Raw genomic sequence first — 9,134 nt, forward strand, 5'->3', positions numbered from 1 at the left:
TGCACCATGTACCCTTACAATGTCTGAAAGGAACAGCAAGAAAGAAGCTTGCAGTTCATTTTCCTTTTGGTCATTTTTTTTCTAGGTAACCTTCATGTATCAGTGTCCTATTTTGAATATCTCAGTTGAAATTAAGAACAGATTTCCGAGGAGGAGATATAATCTGTTATGCTTACACATAAATAAACTTTATATTGGTTAAATTCTTTAGAGTAAAATGGTTACAAGAATGCTAATTGGCCTGCTTACCAATATAATTTGAATAATTTCACTAATCTCATCGTCTTCAAAAAGAAATATCAACATCATCCAGTGATACCAGCAACTTTAAATATAATGGGATATTAAGTTTAAAAAGTAAAAATGATTCAATAAAAATAAACTTATATGGGGCAAAAGGAGAATGAGACCTTTTCTTTAATTAAAACATTAAAGTGCAACAACAAACTATAAAATAAATAAATAGTTTGATTAATTAATGCCAGACTTACTGATGTAGAGAATTTCAGATAATTTTATTAGCTAATTAATGTGCTAATTAGTAACATTTCAGCAGGAAATTTGGATCTAATTTTTGTTTTTTCTTAGAAGTTGTCTAAATAGTAAATTTTAATAGAATTACCCACAAAGCAATACATAGCTGCCAGGAAATTCTTTTTTGTAATTTCTTTCTTTGTGATCATCCAGCTAGATTATTAATGCTTTGTCCATGTTGAGTTTAAAATATTGTATTATGTACAGTGCTAAACAAAATGTATCTCTGAAGTCAACCTTCATATATTTTTACTTGTCTATAGGGTTATTGAGAAATACATAGTTAAAGCCTGGTGTGATGGTAAATACTTGCTATGCCATCTACCGTAAAAACCCAATGCAAGGTTCAGGCTAGGCTCTGCAAGAGATTCTCCCTCAACATAAAAAATTCAATAAACTACTGATGATGTCACTGAGGTATAGTGTCTTTTCCTATATTATCTCTGTATTCCACACATACTCTTAAATTTTATTTCAAGATTTATTTACTATGTATACAGTGTTCTGCTTACATGTATGCCTACATACCAGAGGAGGGCACCAGATCACATTATAGATGGTGGTGAGCCACCATGTGGTTGCTGGGAATTGAACTCAGGACCTCTGCAAGAGCAGCCAGTGCTCTTAACCACTGAGCCATTGCTCCAGCTCCCCCCCCCCGACATACTGTTAAAGAAATAAATTCCTGTTTTAAAATTTTGTTAATTTGATGTGCATGTGTGTGCATATTTGTGTATTTGTGTGTGTTTGTATGTTTGCGAGTATACATATAGCACAACCTAGCTAATAAGCAGTATCTGCTACCATACATAGTTATCCTGTTGGATTATTTTAAATAAAAGAAAACATTGACATATTTCAAATAGAAGCTCAAGAAGAAGCAAAACAAAGTGTGGATGCTTCGGTCCTTTTTAAAGGGGTAACAAACTACTCATGGGAGCAAATACGGAGACAAAGTATGGAGTAGAGACTGAAGGAAAGGCCATCCAGAGACTGCCCCACCTGGGGATCCATCCCATACACAGTCAAAAAATGCAGACACTATTGTGGATGCCAAGGAGTGCATGCTGTCAGGAACCTGATATAGTTGTCTCCTGAAAGGCTCTGCCAGCGCCTGACATATACAGAGGTGGATGCTCACAGCCAACCACTGAACAGATCACAGGGTGCCCAATGGAGGAGTTAGAGAAAGTACTGAAGTAGCTAAAGGAGTTAGCAACCCCATAGAAAGAACAACAATATCAACCAACCAGAGCTTCCAAAATCTAAACCACCAACCAACAAGTACACATGGAGGGACCCATGGCTCTAACCATATATGTAGCAGAGGATGACTTTGTCAGTCATCAGTGGGAGAAGAGGCCCTTGATCCTGTGAAGGCTCAATGCCCCAGTGTAGGGGAATTCCAGGGCAGGGAGGCAGTAGTGGGTGGATGGGTGGGGCTAAACCCTCATAGAAACAGGATGGAATAGGGGATTTCTGGGAGGAAATTGGGAAAGGGGATAATATTTGAAATATAAATAAATGTAAATATCCCATAAAAAAGTAGACCTCATTATCTGTTGTAATCAGGGTTTATTCCTGTGTATGTAAATCCTTGTATCAATGGCTGCACATGTCAGGAGCAAAGTCATTCAGTGTTATAACTGAAATCTCTAGTCATGTTTCTGCATATTTCCTGAACTCTTAGCACTGGCAAAGAGATTATCAATGCTAGCATCTACAATGGAGATGTAGCCAACAACAGTGCCCTGCATTCCTTGGCTTTGCTTTTCCTGCCCTCTGATGTATAACCAGTTACTTTTTCTACTTCTTTCTCTGGAAAGCTGGCCTCAGCAGTTTCTGCCTTCAGTAGTGATCTCTGCATCTTGGCTCAGTCCGCAGGCAGACTTTGGTTTCCCATATTATTCAGGAGCTCCTCTCCCCCACCTGCAATAAAGACATGTGATAAATTTTGTATGTTATTTTACTCCAAGCTGGGTCCAAATCAAGATACAAGAAAAGTATCAGTCACTTACTCGTAGATGCAACTAATTGATACTTAGTTTACATAGATTACTTTATCTAACCTATTACTGCACCCTGCTTAACTGAACTGGTAGAATATCTGGAATGCCTAATTGAAAGGATAAAGAATGTGAAAGATTTAAATGGCATTCTCTTTTTCCCTAGGAAGATAATTGTTTGCAAAGCAAATTAATAATGTAAAGGTTTTTTCAGAGCTAATTACAATACTTTCTTACTTGATCATTAAAGCAGTTTGCCTTTGCTAGGCATTATTTAGCTAACCTAGTTTAGTCATAGCATGAAGTAATAAAGGCAATGTGAAAAAATATGGTCTATTATTCCATCATTATTTTTTGGCTCACAATGAGCTTTGCTAGAGTTATGAAAAATAAATTAGACTTTAAAAATTGCTTTCGTTTTAACAAGGTACTGTTTCTTTTTGAAGCAATTCTTTTAAAACTTAATTCAAAAGAAAATTGCAAATTCTATGTTTTATTGAGTACTTGACCAAAATTTGAATATATTTACATGGATATTGCCAGTGGTTAGACAAAATATGATTTCCAAGTGCATGCTCAAACTAGATAATTAAGAATTTAATATACTTTTACCTTCGTAGATAATATAAACAAATTTAATTCTGGACTCTCATGTATTTTCCCTAATCTTTTTTTTTTCAGGCTGTAATAGATACCAATAGGCAAATGTTATGCATAAAATATAAGATCATGTTTTAGTACATACAATATATTTCTGCTATTATAGTTTCCAATTCTGTAATAATCTCACCGGAACAAAGAATGTCATCTACCATCTCCCAAAACCTACTTAGCATGCATTGGTCAGACAATAGAGGCCCAAAGGGATACCTGTCCCAGGATTACTCTAGTCAGGCCTATAGTTAACCAATATAGACTGGCCCAGTGCTAAAGGAGTGGACTCTAAACCAGATGATGTATGGCAGAGATTCTGTCACTAGTACAATTCTCCTCTGCTTCATGATGGAAACATGCAAACGAGTCAAAGCAGTACTACAAAGCAGGATCACAGCAGGCAAACAAAGTTCTGTGAAGGACAGCACTGAGGACTTGGGGGTTCACACTACTCAGATATGAGTAGCTCTTGATTAGAGAGCAGGGTTCCTCAACCTTGTTACTGAAAGACAAGATTTTGGGCGCAGACTCCATCTTAGAGAACCTGACCTAAGGTTGAACTCGAGTGAACTAATAGGCCAGTATTTAGTTTTCAGGTTATGCCTCAACAGAACCTGAGTCTAGCACCAATTTTCAGGCTATTCCATGATAAATCCGCACCTCTAGGTTACAACCCTGCCCCTGACACCTCAGTTCCTAACAACCTCCAATCAGGAGGAAAACAGAAGTTCAGCTTATGGTGCTCCCAGCACCAGCCAGTTATGTTAAAGACCACAATACCCACCAACTAGATGCTTGCCAGGATAGAAACACTCCCCCCCCCGTTTGCCTGCCATTTCCTTGTAAATCCTTGTCCCAATGAGAGTTCAGAACTGCCCCGTAGTGAATAAGTCCAAGCTCAAGCATGAAAATAAAGACTTTAGTGGGAATTCATCGGAATTGGCTCTTGGTTGGTCTTGCAGGGTTTAAGAATGTTTCCTGGAATGTTCCCCCATGAGCACTGCCTGATACATATTTAACACAGAGATGCTTAAGTTCTGTTCAAGATCACATATTTACTGCTTGCATCCTGCATGTCTTCACCTAACTTTATGAAGGTTTCTGTGATTATGATCTACAATTTGGTCAGGTCATAGTCTAGCAAGCTCAATCAGATGAAACATGCCTCATTAACAGGTCATTCCCCAATGGAGCATAAGAGACACCAACCCACCCTCAAAACTTCCAACCCAAAATTAATCCTGTTTACAAGAAATGTAGGGACTGGGGGTGGAGTATAGACCGAGAGAATGGCCAAACAATAACTGACCCAACTTTATACTCATCCCATGGGCAAGTACCAATCCCTGACAATATTAAAGATATTCTGTTAAGTTTGAAACAGGAGTCTACCATGGCTGTCCTCTGAGTGGCTCTACCCAGCAGCTGACTCAAACAGAGATACCCATAGTCAAACTGTGGATAGTGCTTATAGACTCTTATGCAAGAACAAGAAAGATTGTGGCCCCTAAGACATAGGGGGTCTTCCACAAGAAGTCCAAGTCAACTAACATGGACTCTTGTGCCTCTCACAAACTGAACCACCAACCAATGAACATACATGGGCTAGACCTAGGCCTCCCTGCGCATGTAGCGGATGTGCAGCTTGTTCTTCTTATTGGCTATCCCAAAAGCTACTGTCTGCACTTGGAATATGTTCTTTGATCTAGGCTGCGTTGTCTGGTGTCAGTGGGAGAGGATCCACATATATTTGATGTGTCAGAGTGGGGGGATAACCAGCATGACCCCACCTGGTCAGAGGAGAAGAGGAGTGGGAATGGGAAAAGAATTGTGGGAGGGGATGACTGGGAGGGGACAGGGAGAGGGCTGTAAAGTGAACAAGTAAAACAACAACAACAACAACAACAACAACAACAACATCAGATGATGATGATGATGATGATGATGATGATGATAATAATAATGCAAACAAACAAATAAAACACAGGTCATTTCAAGATGTGGCAAGAGAGAATAATGTTTCCTGGAGATCATCCCTAGCCATACTGATTGTTGCATGATTTACTTCTTCAATTTTTCCTCAAAGGTTTTACTCTCTGCTGTTTACTTTTCCCTACAGAACACTATAGTTTGACATTACCTACATATTTTTGACAGTCTTAATGATCTTCTATTCTTATATATTCTATGCACATTATGTATTTTTGACCTCTTATTAAATCCTATATTTTCTCCACTTTGTACGTTTACTTTCTTTTGAGGTCCTCATGGGAAAGACATGGGCAACTTCTGTCTCTGTTGTTCTTTGAGCACTCTGTGGTACAGACCAAATATGTGTTTGTGAAGTAGCATCTGGTAAAACCCCACTGCTAGCCGGGCAGTGGTGGCGCACACCTTTAATCCCAGCACTTGGGAGGCAGAGGCAGGCAGATTTCTGAGTTCGAGGCCAGCCTGGTCTTCAAAGTGAGTTCCAGGACAGCCAGGGCTATACAGAGAAACCCTGTCTCGAAAAACCAAACCAAACCAAACCCAAACAACACAAAAAACAAACAAACAAAAATACTTGCTATGGGCAGTGGAAACCTAAGAAAGAAGTCAAGACTGCAGACATGATCCTATTAATTTGAGGGTGGTGTGGAAGGACTGTCTGTAGTACGGTTTAAAAAGACGTGGTATATAACTCTTAGCAAACCAACAAAAGCCTACTATGAATAAAAGTTTTATTAACCAATTTGATAGACAATCAATCCATGAAAAACACACTCACTTACAAAGTCAGGAATGGAGGAGAAGATTACTACTGCTTCATTTTCTCCACAGGCAGAAGGCCTCTACTACAAGAGAAGCCTGCTTCTTCCTTTCATTCACAATTATTATAGACCAAAAGTACGTTCTCACTTAGGAAGATGAAATTTGGTTCTACCACTTCCTAACTATGACAGATTACTACATTCTATTCTTTCATTTTCTCCATTAATTTACTGCAGATATTATATTTGGTTGAAAGGAAAAGCATACTTTTTTTTTTCTGCTGAAATTACTATGATTGGGTTGGCACAAAATGAAGAAGGTGCAAGGAAGAGCACTGATTCTATGAAAATATCTCCTTTCCTTAACAGGGGGATGCTCATATGGCATTCACTTTTTATAACAGTGACTTATTATGGACACACACACACACACACACACACACACACACACAAAGAGGCCAGTCTGTCTTTAAGTTTTGTTCTGGTAGATCACTCTTAAAAATGCAATAATTGAATAGTAGATGGTCTTCCTTTAAGTGAAATAGATTGACTTTCAAAAAAAATATATTTGATTAAACTTAATAAAGAAAGTGGGGCAGAAAATTTAAGACCAACCTACTGAAGAGAAGTTAGGTTCTTTGGGATGTGCCCTAAAAGGGTAACAAAATATGCTGAAATTAGGTACACATAATTTAATTAAAACAAAATTAAAGGTCAAGCATACCTTTAATTATAGCAATCTGAAGTCAGAGGCAGGGAAATTTCTGAGTTTGAGGCTAGACTGGTTGACATAATGAGTTACATGGCAGCCTGGGATATATAGAGACTTTGTCACAAAAGAAGGTTTTATATATATATATATATATATATATATATATATATATATATATATATATACTAACATCTTGGCATGTTTTACTTTACCTCCTTTATGATGTGTAAATTGCTTCCTCTGTCAGGCACAGCATATATCTTAGGTAGCACTCCAAGTGGCTATGAATGGAAATTTCAGGAATTATTAACTAAGAAAATATCTCTTTTGTATGTATATTACAATTCCCTTTCTCAAATAATGAAAAGCTGAGGTAACAGTCATTCTGAATGTACAACAAGCAAAGTCTAAACATCTTCTACAAAAATCTTACCCACAACACATCCTGTGCTTGAACAGAATATAATTAGTCTGATCTTTCTATTCTTGCTCTTCCTCATGCTTTTTCCTTTTCCTTTTTCTTCATTCTTTCTTTCTTTCTTTCTTTCTTTCTTTCTTTCTTTCTTTCTTTCTTTCTTTCTTTAACAGAAAAGAGCATCCTACTGCAGGCTTCATTTTTTATAAATTGGTAATACTTGCCTTGTGTCATGGGTAGATTAGATGTCTACCATTTTGTTCCCAAAACTTGGAGTAGATTAAAAGGACTGTACTTGCTGAGATAATTTTCCCACTATATTAATTTTTTTTCTGTATATCTGCTTTTGTGGTATACTTTTAGTCTGGGCCAGTGTCTTAATCTTCCCTTATTTCTTTTTATTATGAAGACAAAGCTCACTTCATTATATTTTCTCATTAATATCTGCTTAATCACAAATGACTTAAAAAGACTGTGTAAAACTCCAATTTCCCTATAGGCTAAAATTCTCTGCAAACCAAAAGAAGAAACAAAGGGTGTAAAGAAATAAGGGAGTCAATGTCTAGAGAGTATCCATAACCGATTGTTGGACCAGGAAACATTTGTGAACTCCAAAAGACACCAAGTAGCAGAATGCCATGCAACCTCACAATCCTGACACAGCAGGAAGGTGGAACCCTGAGCCTAGTTTTAGGCAGTCATTTATAGAGGCAAGAGCAGGTATCTAGCCTGGTACACATTTGATTAGGGGGTCATCATTGCCTTTAACTTAATTGGCTGGTGCTAGGAGTCAAACCACAGATTTAACTTCTGCTTTCTTCCTGATCGTTTCTTATTAGGAAGTGATGTGTCAGGGGCTGGGTATAAACTGGGGTGCAGATTTGTTGGGGAATAACCTGGAAACTGATGCTAGGTACTGGCCTGTTGGTTAACTCGAGTTCAACCTTAGGTCGGGTTCTCTAAGATGGAGTCTACACCTAAAAGATCTGGTCTCTCACCATCATGGGTCTTGCATCAGAGGAGCACAGTGGTGTTGAGATGGGCCCTGTACCAGTGATAAAATGTTTTGACTGATGCCATCTAACTCCTGCTATCAAGTTAATTGCATTCTCCCAGGCACTCAGTGGTGCTTCAGAAGCACAAAATGAGCCCATGATAGGATTCCCAAAGATTGGAAGTAAGCCATATGCTCAAATGTAGCTTATTCCTGACTTCATGACACTTCACAGATACGAACAACATCTTATCACTGTCATTTCACACTAAGGTCTTTGAGTTTCCCATTTCCATAATTTCCAGTTCTCCATCTTTCCTTTTGACATCTTCTCTCTTTTTATTAAATTACTCTTTTCCTACTGAAATGGCATGTTCATTCTGTGCCTTTTCCTTTAATAATTAATGAAGAGTCAATGCTAAGAAACAATTTTAAACTCCTAAATAAAACCTTGTAAAATTTTAATGAAATTCACCTCCCAAGAGGCCAATGATATTACAGTATCAAAAAAAAAGAAGATTACAAAACAAAGATAATGACAATATTGGCAAAGATTTCAGATGAGAAACTATTAAACTGGGCCACCTGTATTAAGTTTATTTCACTTTACTATGTATTTCATCTATTTATGTAACACTTCCTTGTTCAATGGCCCTGTTATGTAATTCTGCTCAAGTGTGCATTATGTTTATTTTATTTAATATTAAAAATTATAGATTAATGCACCATTAAAATGATTAACATTTTTTCATTTAAAAAGTCAATTCTAGATATATTAAACTATTATGTTTAACAAATTGTAGAATATCCTTTAGAAATGACATTTAAATATATAGCTGTGAACTAGGGAGAGGATTCAGTGTACAAAAGCACTTGTCTGTCAATCATGAGGACCTGAATTCAAATTTAGAGATCTCATATACAAGCTGGGCATATAGCATTAGCTTGTTTATGCTAGCATACTGGGTTAGTTATTAAAATACAGAAATCATTGAAGAATAGTTTGTGCTGATTTCAATTAAGAGTAAAATATTTTGTTCCTTACTTTAAGGAGGAATGAAGTATCCAC

The sequence above is a fragment of the Mus pahari genome, chromosome 13 (assembly GCF_900095145.1).
Source record: "Mus pahari chromosome 13, PAHARI_EIJ_v1.1, whole genome shotgun sequence".
Classification (NCBI taxonomy): domain Eukaryota; kingdom Metazoa; phylum Chordata; class Mammalia; order Rodentia; family Muridae; genus Mus; species Mus pahari.